General features: G+C 30.5%; 1 long non-coding RNA gene across 1 annotated transcript; it reads left to right on the top strand.

Moving 5' to 3' along the window:
- Positions 1-225: 225 nt before the first annotated feature.
- On the top strand, positions 226-11,930 carry LOC143251949 (uncharacterized). The gene is made up of 2 exons (XR_013028765.1): positions 226-2,525; positions 9,554-11,930. It is a non-coding gene; the product is annotated as an uncharacterized LOC143251949 (long non-coding RNA).
- The last annotated feature ends 361 nt before the right edge of the window (positions 11,931-12,291 follow it).

Below are 12,291 nucleotides of genomic sequence, written 5' to 3'. Positions count from 1 at the left end.
TCATAAAAAAGAAATTTCTATCATCTTAGAAAAAAAAACTTGTATTTGTTCAATCCACTACAGTTAAAGATTTTTCTAAAAAATCCATCTTCTCTGGTTCAAAATTTTATGACAGTCAGGATAAACTTTCATCAAAACCGTCAAGGCCTGTCTGCTACTTTTGTATTAAAAAAAAAAAAACTGGTCACGTTATGTCTAACATTTGTGTTTGAATAAGAAAAAAAAAAAAGAGGCAACAATCAGTGCATTTATGTCCACATATAGATGTAGTTTCACCATGTCGCTCGATGCTATTGATTTGGCCATTGATATAAAAGTTAATGTATTCAGGGAGTAATTTGTACCTTTTGTGTCTGTTGATACTGTGTCTCTGACAAATGAACTGCTAATCCCACACCCATGCGTATTTTATGTGATACTGGGGCAGTTCATTCATTGTTGTTAGAAGGCATATTGCCTTTATATTTCAGTTCTGCCGTTGGTGAGTCTATTATGGTTCAGAGTATTAAGGGTGGTTTTATTATTGCTCCTCATCATAACATCATACCGAGTTTCAGGAACAGTTGTGGTTGGAGTAAGACCTAATCTGCCAATTAGGGGTGTATCATTATTGTTGGGAAATGATTGACTGGGAAAAAGTTATTGCTGAATTCAAAATGGTTATCAAGCTGATCACTGTTTCATCTTAGAATTATGTTGCTGCTGAGAAGAATCCACTGTGTGCTGTGACTTGAGCTCAGGCTAAAAAATTAAGCCAAAAAACAAATGATAGACATGTATTTAGAAGACGATATTATAGATTTGTCTCAGACATTTTTTGGATCTGAATATCTGATACCTATAAATTGTTTTATTGAAAATTCCTTGGTGAGTGACAATGACCCAAAAGATGAACAAAAGAAAGTTCTGAATGGTTTTTTTTTCAATGGTGTATTTAAGAGCAAATGGAGAACACCAGATGTTCCAGGTTCAGCATATCATTCTGAAATACTGAAAGTTGCCCATGAACTCCCCGTGGAAGGTGATGTAGGTGTCAACAAGACATGTGACAAAGTTATGAAACATTTCTTTTGACCAATGATAGGCAATATGTTTCTTAATTGCTTATAATCTTTTGAAACCTATCCTACTTTCAAAGAACGTTTCAGTAGTTGGACCTTTACCAAAAACTCCACCAGGGAACCAATATTTGTTGACTATCATGTACACATCCACTTAACTCACTGAAGTTATCCCTCTCAAAAACGTTTTAGCCCAAACCATTTTTAAAGTTCTGATTAAATTTTTATACTTTCGTTGACTTAACCAAAGAAATTCGGTCTGAACATGGTTCAAATTTTATGTTGGGGTTGTTTGAACAAGTTGTTTATCAGCTCAATGCTAAACAGTTCAAATTTAATGCACATCATCCAGAATAACAAGCTGCTCTTGAGAAATTCCATTCTACCTTGAAAAATGTTATACAAATTGTTCAATACCACTAATTTTACCCTTTATTTTAATTTCAAGTTCATTATAAAACATTTGGGATTTATTGTTTGTTTGATTTAAAGCCGAGCAACGTTGAATTCTCTCCAATACCAGAATGCGAGATTTCTTGAAGATAAGAAAGGTGACTCAGTCTTTTCATTGTGCAATTCTCCAATAAATATGTTCGTTCACTTTGTTGGGTCTGGAAATTGAGTAGATAAAAAGCTTTTGTGATTCGATAAAGTAAATCAATAAATTTCAAACGATTCGATTGGAAATAATTATTCTTTATGGTTTTTGAAACTGAGCTATCCTGAATGTACAGTAGTTACAACAATCCTGTGATAATATTTTAACTATCTTAAGACGCTCAAGCTAAAGTATTCCGTCGCTGTTAACGGACAGATATTATAACAATGAAATTCTTCGTGTGATATATAATACATTCGAAACGACAAAACCCAAGTTTACTGAAATACGTAATAAAAATATAATAGTTAACGATTAGGGCGTGCGCTCCACAACTGAACCTAAAAATTACGTAAGAGTCAGGCGAGTGGTAAATCGTTGTTGGTATATTATTGCAGTGGTGGAGTATTTGTAATCTTCTCGTGGTAATGATACACAATGTATACAACATTGAAAAAAGCTATCGCTTCGTATTTTAGAATAAAGAAAAAGTTCATAACTGACAGCTGTAGCATGTAAATTTAAATTGTGAGAAAGTTAAAAATGTCGTATGAAGAATATTGGACATTTCTCGTGTCAAATCGACGTCACAAACATACAGTCTTACTCTTCCAAACAAACTGTAATATTAGGCTTAGGCCTATACTATAGTTAGACTATCAATAAGGCTCAAAATAGCTTAATGTGATTATTAAATTAATGATTTGTGGTAAAATATCCAGACAAGGATTTTTAAAGCATAAAAAGATGGGAGACAAGAATTCTGAAAGTAGTGATGATCATTTCGCAGTAACTGCTAAAGTTCAGATGACTGGTATTCTCATGAAACGACCGTTTGGACATCACTCAAATAAATGGACAAAAAGGTAATTTTTGTCAAGTAAAACTAATTAATTAGCAAGTACGAATAAGATGTTGGCTTCTTGTGTAATTTTTGTATGAAATGAAGTGTTTTTTTTTAAATTTGTAACATGAAACTATAGCAGTGTAAGTTTTAAACATACTCTTCCATAGCTAATTTTTATTTGAAAATTGAAGTATTTCTTTTCATTAGTCCTGTGATTAGGTCTGAAAGTTCAAGTTGCTAACGTAGCACCACATATACTGTAAATTGTAACTAAAATTTTAAACATTCATGATGATGAGAAATCCACTCGAAGTAGAAATGTATTCTCAAGTTGGCTGGTGTGGGTATTAGCAATTTAATTACAATAAAGTACAGAATAATATTTCTACCTTCTTATATCATCTTCAGGTTAACAAACAATAAGTTTTATATATGCAACATAAGTTGTAGCATAATTGAAATTACTTGTTCCTTACCTGTATTAGTTTGTAACTGTAAAAATTATGTATATTTCAAAAGAGCTTTAAGTTTAGAGAATGTATTGATATTTTTATCATGTGAAAGTTTCTTTAAGTATTGCTTACAGCCTTTGGAAAATGATGCTTTTGCTTGGATTTAAAAAAAATTAGCATAGATTACAACTTTTTGGTTTGTATGAAATATACATGAAAATTAATATTTTTCATTTTTATTAAGGGTCTTTAAGATATTCATAAATGGACAAGTTTTTCACTTACAAAGGTTACAATTTCAAAATGTTTAATAACTTATAAAATATGTTATTAAAACTAATTGTATAACAAAATTCAAGCAACATAATAATATTCAAACTTTTATTTTGAATTTATTGTTTTCTTTTAATTGTTTTGAAAATACTTGTTCAGAGCATTATAAGCTCTGGTTTCATACTATAATTGAACAACTCTCATGTTTTGATATAAAAAGTTAAATTTACTTCATTAAGTACATAATAAAGTATTTATTTCAGTTTAGGGTGTCAGTGATACAGACTTTTTTAATGAGATACCATAATAACACATCATTTCTTCATGGCTTCCAAGTATAAGAGAGCTTTCTAATCTTAAACTGTCATTGGTATTATAAACATTACTATACATTTACTTTACTATTACTGGAATAGGAAAAATTGAGATTGGATATGTTGATGATTTACAGAGTTAGCGACTATAATGATGGCCATATATTTATAGGCTTTTTAAACGTGCAAATTATCATAGGAACAGGTGTTTTTAAAAATTTTAAATGTTATGCTAGGACATTGCTTGTGAGTATTTGTTTACATATAATAATTAATTTTTAGAATACATTCCCAAAGTCTGCCATGAAAAAGTTGGTAAAATGAAAGAAACAAAATGTGGTATTTCAAATTCTACTGACTTAAATTTTTTTATAATGGAGTTAGTTGAAGGAATAAAACAGTATTTACCCACTGCCTGATTTAGTGAATCAGAAGTATTGTATATAAAGGAAGATTAGTTCTGCTGCCAATAGAAGAAAGCAGTTATTACTGCATACACAGTTTAACCCTTTCGGCACGGTTGGCAACCGCAGTCGAACTTGAAGCTCAGTGCAGCAGGCGATCTTCGTCGACAAGATGTAAACAACATACCCTCGTGGCTAATTATCATAATCACATTGGCCTGTAGACCCGCTTGAGGCTAGAACCACGTGTATTCATTGTTTACTTGGGATTCCCAGCGGGTATTTAAACCGAAGGTCACATGATTTCTTTGTTTTATAGCCTGTGTAGATCATACTGTTCATTATTTTAGAAGATACCTTCCTTGCATATTCTGTTGATACTTGCAACGTTGTTACAGTGCCAAAAGGAAAAGCTTATACCACTAAAGAAGTAATTGATATTATTTGTAACGATGAAGAGAGTGACAAAGAGTTTGAGCCAGATGATAATGAAAGCTTACTTGTAACAGATGAGAGTGATAATGAAGACATTTGTGGCCTGGAATCTGCCCCCGCTTTAGGTAAGCACATGGTGTAGTTAGGGTCATATAACTTATTGCATAAAGTGACTGACCAAGGCTAGTTCTTGTTAACAGATATATAATATATTGTGCAGACTGCAAGAGTAATGGTAAAAACCCAGTATCTCCAAGACTATTCAGAGAGCAGATTATTCAAAATTTACTGGAGGGATATGTCAGCAAAGCTAAACAAAAAGGAACACCAAGTTCTGATAAAGGTCAGTGTTTGGTGGAAAGACATAGTATTGGACAATATGAGGACAAAAAACACAAACCTGATTGGACTGTTTGCAGCAATAGATGCACAAAAGCAGACTAATTATTTCTACAAACAGTGCAATCTCGCCATGTGTTTCTTACCATACCATGAGATACATCATATCCACAAAGACTATTGACGGGTTGCTGCACAAATCATATACAATTTATAATAAATTATTGTGCTTTACATGGTACTTCTTTGTTGTGTATCAGAGTGTCTTCTTTTATTCCTGTTATTCTTATGTATTGAATTTAACATGTAAAGTATTGGGTACAATCACAGACAATTTCAGGGACTTTTGTTGAGTTATTGCCAAGATATCATGCTTTTAGTACTGATACTGTAATTAGTTGAAGTATCAAAAATATATATTCAGCACCATGCCAAACATTCAAATTTTTTATTTGGTACCAAAAGGGTTAAGTAAAGGTTACTTAGTTTGTCTGTTAATACATGAGGCTAAAGATTTTTTTTATTTCAGATTATGATGCTTGTTCTGTTAACCCTGTAGCTGCAGGCTCAGTATAATGTACATGAGAGTTTGTCTATATATTAAGTATTTGTACTATAACTCTTGATACAGCATGTGTATCTTCACAAAATTTGATAGACTTATTAAAGATTGCAAGTATTTTCTGTACCAATAAAATCTGATTTTTAGTGAAATATTTTTATTAAAGATTTGTTTGTGAAAGTAGTCTGTTTTGCTACTAGTCTGAGTGCAAAGTGATTTCATGATATGATTAAAAAAACTAGTCTTCCTCCTAAAAATCTCAAATATTATTTGCATAATCTCTAAAATCTTTTCAATACATCTCAAATGTTTGTTTTTAGTAAGACTTTATATTTTGTTATTTTTTTATACTCTTAACCATGTGGGGTCTGTCATGTGACAAACCTTGTAAACATCATAAAAACATTAGGAAATAAATATAAATTATACTTTTTTTGTGTGTTAGAATGACTACATATTATAACACAAATATACAAATGTTCAGTCTTAAGTAATTTAAGTTTCATAATGCAATATCTATTTATTTTTTATCATATTGATCTTCCAGTCATGTCAAGCTGACATTACATAACTTGCATTGATGTGGTGCATTTCTGAATAATAAATATACATACATATTGTATATTTATTATTTAGAAATAAGTTATTACACTTATTTTTTTTAAATATAGAACAATAAAGAAAAAGTTATCTCTTCTAGCTATGACCTTTGAACTTGATTTCTGATGGACATAGGTTGCTAAACCTTTTAAAATTTCCCTTGTATAGAATATCAAACAAATTTATTCTTAGGTTCTCTACATACAGTTGAATAACCAAAAAAATTGTAAATAACTAAACTGACCTTTAGTCCTCCATGTCGTGGCTGTATTTTAGTGGACTAGTATTTTGTAATATACAGTCACTTTTCAATTACTATACATTATATACATGTATATAGATTATTACTATTTAGAAGTTAGTTGAGTTTTTCTTTTTTTTTTTAATATAGAACAATAAGTTAAGAAGTAAAACAAAAATATTCTTTCTTGTACCTTTGTACTTGGTTGCTACTGGATATAGATTGCTAAACCTTTTAAAATTTTGCATGTGGAGGATATCAAACAAAATTTTGTTTAGGGTTTAGACATATACACTTGAGTAACCAAAAAAGTCATAAATAATTACACTGATACCATAGAATTCCAGTATAATATAAAAAAATATGAAACTACTAGCAGACTAAAGACAACATTTATCTCATTGAAATCTTGTATCGAAAGAGTTTTGTAGCCTTTTCAAAGATTAAAACAGTGGGAAAAACCACTCTTAAGACATTCTAAGCTGTTGATTGGTTACAAAAGTGTCATATATTGAAGTAAGTGTATATAAGAGGCTGTTTCCAAAAATGGAAAAAGACAAATGGGGGCACTGAATTTGATTTGTTACATGTACCATATCTTGGCAAAATATAAATATATGATGTTCTAATTTTATATTCTGGCTTGCTAATATTAGCAATTTCAGTTCCTAATTTGTAAGAAACTGTAGACTTAGTATTTTGACATCAAACATTTAATTGTAAACAGTGCTGGATTCAACATACCATGTGACTTACTAAAATCTATATTTGGATGTGTTCTTTTTATACTTATTTTAAATTAAGAAATTATCTGTATATAATATTAAAAGTTGAATTATAATCTATAATTTTATTCCAGACTTATTGACACAAATTCTTAAAATAGTTCAATAAAATTTTGAATGCAAGTCAACAAACAGGATGGCATGGCCTTTGACCTCTGATCTTTTATGAAAAGGGTAAAGATGACATTGCATTCAATTTCATTGTTCCTGGTGATCCTGTTAAAGTATTGTTATTGCATCATACACCTACTGCAGTTTATTTATATTTGTCCATCATTTTATTTTTACTTCTGTCTTACATTTATATGTCCCAAGGTTTCAAATGTTCTATGAAACTATTCAAACAAGTGTAGGGTAGCAGAATATGTCATTGTTCAGGAAAAAGTCATTGCCAGATATTTAGTATCAGGCTGAAATGCTATCATCAATGTGCTGTATTTCATCTTTAATCACTGTTTTTGTACTAGCACCCTTTAGTAAAAGAAAAATGTAAACCTACCCTGAATTTTTCAGAAAGTCATTGATCCTTATATAAGTTCTTGTAAGGTACTAGCTTCTTATAGTCTGCATTATCCTTTCTGTATCATAAACCTGTGCTTTCTTCTTTTGTTGTAATTAGGAAACAGCACAAAGAAATTGGAGGAATTTATGCTACTGACCTCCTTCCACTCAGATAGTCATGTAAAATCCAGTGAGATCAATGTTAACTGTTCTTTTCTCAAGAGTATATGAGAGATCTTAACCTATTCTTATAATATCACCCTTCCATCCACAGCATAGTTCTAATAGCTCTTGTTTGAACTATTTATAATTAGTTATTTTTAACATAAGGAAACCCAAACTGTAACCAACATTCCAACTGAGATCCAGTTAATGATACGCATAAAGAGATGATTACATCCTAATGTTCTGTTTGCTTGCCAAGATTTTATTCTTCAGTTATGCATGGAGTGGGCACCAATTTGTGTGTTACCAAAACTGAAATAGCATAAATGCATTATCTTGCACCTACTAAAAGAATGCCCTGTGTATTTGTTAAACATACCAATAAATTCTAGTCATTCCCTAATACCTGAGCATCTACTGCAGAGAAAGACATACCCTTTTCTTATTGTTATAAGAAATGCTACTCATAGGGCAGCTGCTTGTCTTAGTAATTACTAAGTGTAGTATTCATGTCATTGAAAAAAATTTATAAAAAATAAACATTTTTGTAAAAGAAGATTTATTTCTGAGAAATACTGCATGGGAAAATTGTTTGAAGTGTGCTCATGAGCTGTACAAGAATTCTTACATTAAAATGATTCAATGTACAGAGCTTAAAGTGATCATATGTTTTTCTGATATAAACTGTAGTGGTATTTTATATATTAAAAGGTGTTTTTTTAAGAACTATAATTTCTCAGTGCTATGTTTAAAAGTTACATCAATAAAGTTATAATTGAGCCTTCAAATACAGCTGTAGTGAAAGTTTTGTTCTTGTTGTAAGGAGAGTATTTTTATTTAAAATTATGTTCTGTTAAAAAGAAGTGGCTGTTAAACATAACACCATTATTTTTCTTATTGTTTGAATCTTGAATTGTGAAAGTGGGAAATGTGCCATAAATTTTTATGGTGACATTCAATAGGTGGTACAGAAGTTTTGGTTATGTACATAGATACTAAAATATATGCTACATATAATCTGGTTACTAATTATTCTTCTGTCAATATCATTTATGTAAATAAGATATACACAATTCCACCCCATTCCCAAACTAATTTCATATCCCAATTTTGGAAAACTGCCTAATCAGCATAACTTGAAACTGTTACATGACTTGAGATGGCTTCAGGATTAGTAGAGGTATCAAGCTGTCTAGCTGGTGTTTATTTCTTTGTTTGAAATTATAGTGTATTTGCTTTTAAATAGATAAAGTATGTTTTTTTGAGATGCATTGTTTGCAAACATGAGGCAACTCATCAACTTGGATAAGCTCATTGTAGACATCTAAAGTTTTATGTTTCTAATGTTGGACTCATATTTTCAAAAATGACAAAACCAATGTTTGGTGTCTAAATTTCAACAGTTAATAGTATGTTGGTTGGGATAGCAAAGTGCAGGCCAAATGTTTTTTTCAGTGATCATTAGAACTCGGGAGCTAAAGTTGTGTTCCGATATTAATTCTGAGTAGTAAGTTTGCTGTTTCAGAATTTGTTCATTTTGCATGTTTCTCATGTTGGTTGTGACATATAGGATGAGGCCTTATGGTTACCAGATTGAACCCATTTGCTTGCTGCTTGTATGAAGAATGATACACAGTTCAGCAATATTTACAATAACGTTGAGCTTTTGTAACATATCTTAACAACAACTTCTAATATTTTGCTAAGGTTTACAAGTATTTCATATATAAAGAATGGGATTATTTTAATTAAATATTTTTACTAAAGGTTTATTTTTATGTGGTAGTTATTTGCAATCAGATTCTGAATGTTATTATCAGTGCATTGTGCAATGAAATGTTTAAATTATAAACAGAAAAAGTGTGTATACCTTTTTAATTTTTCATCAAGTAATTGTAATTTTGTTATATTATTAATTGTAAATTTTTACTTTTTCATATAGTTTATTTTTTATGTTTTATTTTCCCGTCCCTTAGCATTGTCACTTATTGCAACACACTTCACTGGGTGTTCTCGTGAAATATTAGGATATCATAGGCAGAGACATTTTCAACTTCAGCAGAATGTTGGAACATTTGCCTGCTTAACTGAGCCTGATGAATTTGTGCAGTTTGACTTCTTAAAAAAATTATTAAATTTTGTAATATGCATTTTAAAACAGGTAGCACATGATTAACTAAAATCTAAATACAATTTAATTGTTTTTCTATTTATAGAAGGATAACTTGATATATCAGTGTATTGACGATGTCAGTTTGATTTAAACTTTGACAAGTGAAACTGTAATGTGATGTTGATGTCAAGAACTGAAATATTTTTTCCATCATACTGTTTGTATATTGCATAACCTCTAGAACTCACAAAATTATTATCTGCAGTTTTTCTTTTATAATATCCTTGTATACTGTATCTGGTGTCTACTTTTCTCTACAATAAACTGTTGATAAATCAGTAGTGTAGAGCAAAATTAATAATTGATTAGCTGTGATATCAGGTACCTAATACCATGTTGAACAGTACTTTGTAAAATGCCATTTTACATTTTGATCCTCATAGGTGCTTATTGGGTTAATTAGTTTATTTTGAATCTTAAATAAGAGGTTTTAATTTACTGTATCTTTTACATGTCATGAGAATTTATATGTATTTATAGAATTCAAACTTGCTTGTGACATAAGAGAATGTAGATGTAGTGTCCATAAACTTGAATGGCCAATAATGAAGTTCAAATGTACTTGACAATATCTTGTAATAATTAAATAGTATATGTGCCTCTATTTTTAAAGTTCAATACTTATCTCTGTTACTACCTTACATTAGTTTGGTTGTAACTTCATTGTATTCTAAAGAGGGGAAAATATTGTAAATGAGTGTTTTGATTTTTGCATATATAGAGGAAGGATCAGTGTCTCATAATAAAACTTCAAGATACTGAGTGAACATTCTGTATTATAGTAGCTTTCATTAATTTCACTTACAAAATATGTCAGCTATCTAAAATTTGTCAGTATTGAACATTCTAAATGTAAGAAGATATAGATCAAGTGTTTAGCACTGTTAGCACATACCCTCCCTCCACACACACATTTATTATATTATGCTAGTTTTCCATATTTATGAATAACAAAAAATTAATGTAATTAGTATAGTTACAAATGTATGTACACATTTTTGCATTAACAGTCTAAAGTTTCAGTAATTATAACACTTTTTGTTTTTTCCTCCCTGTTATTTTCTAGCACTTAATGTTTTTCTTTGTAATGAAAGAACTCATCTTTAAATATATCCAATAATGCCCAAAATAAACAGTTCTCTCTGGTTTGTGTTTGTCCTCTTAAAACAAAAAAACTATATTTTGATGAGGAGACAGTTGCTGTGTGATATACTGTTTCATTATTGGTCATAAGTCACCAAACCTCACCTCATGTATTTACACACCTTAACATGGTTAACATTCTTTCAGTAAAACTTGCATTTAATCACAGTTTCATTTAATTATGATACTTTGTGTATTGACAGCATTGGGAAGACACTGTCTTATTTTTCAGAGGTAACGTGCCAAGTTAGGTGGTATTGTTAATAATGTTACTTACGTGCACATAGTAGCAAAGTATTTAATTAATTCTACTCTTTCACATTGGTCTCATGGTTCACCCTCTACCATGAACTGTTGCTAAATCAGCAATGTAGGGTAAAATAAATAGATAATTGGCTGTAATATCAAGTACTTAATGCCATGCTTAATGATACAGTGTAAAAGGTCATGGTAACTCAGATTTCTTAAGGTATCCTCAAAAAATTGGTTTTGTTAAAGGTTGCAAGTATTGTGTATACAAAGAATGACGTTAATTAAATCTTTCTACTCCAAATGTGTTGTCTATTTGTTTTAGTTATGTGTTCTCAGACTCTGGATAGTTTGAGTGAAAGGTGGTTTTCATTTTAAGCATGAAAATACCTTTTTTTATTTTACAATTTCAAGTATATATTAATACTAAGCTGTAACGTGTGTGATGAATTGTTTAACTTGTCACGGTGACTAACATGGCACACATTGATACTGACTGTAATGTATGTGATAAGTTGTTTAACTTGTCATGGTGACTAACGTGGTAGACATTGATAATGACTGTAATGTATATGATAATTTGTCTAGCTTACTATAATATCTAACATTGTAAAGATTTTGGTTGTACAGTAGGTTATAACCTTTTAACTTGTTACAATGCTTAACATCTTAGAGAGTTTTTATTGCAATGTATGCAGTGAATTGTTTAACTTCCTATGATAATTAAATTATGTACGAGATTGTTATTGTAACGTGCGAAAGAAAATAAATCTGTTATATATGTGTAATCATTAGACTGTTGGTCCACTTTGTAATATCGAATAATAAATTAGGCACAATGTCATAATATTATTCACACACCTAAATTAATTTAAGCCACTATATAACGACTTAGATTACTCCAAAATCCAATAAATCTTATATACACATCACTGTTATAAGAGGTCTAACTGCTCATCTGTGGTTCGCCTGACCCAAGTTGTGCTGATGTTCCCTAAACGGGAAAAAATGTAGTTCCCACCAAAGTGTGCGGGCAGTCGATGAATGCATTAGTTATCAATGTTGCAAATGATATTTTCGATTTTACCTTCAGTGAAAAAGAGATGGAAACTTCAATATGCGTGTACGATCACTAATCAGTTATTCTGC

Source organism: Tachypleus tridentatus, chromosome 6 (assembly GCF_004210375.1).
Source record: "Tachypleus tridentatus isolate NWPU-2018 chromosome 6, ASM421037v1, whole genome shotgun sequence".
NCBI lineage: Eukaryota > Metazoa > Arthropoda > Merostomata > Xiphosura > Limulidae > Tachypleus > Tachypleus tridentatus.
Note: the sequence above shows the minus strand (reverse complement) of the source record. Positions and strands in the feature narration are given on the sequence as shown.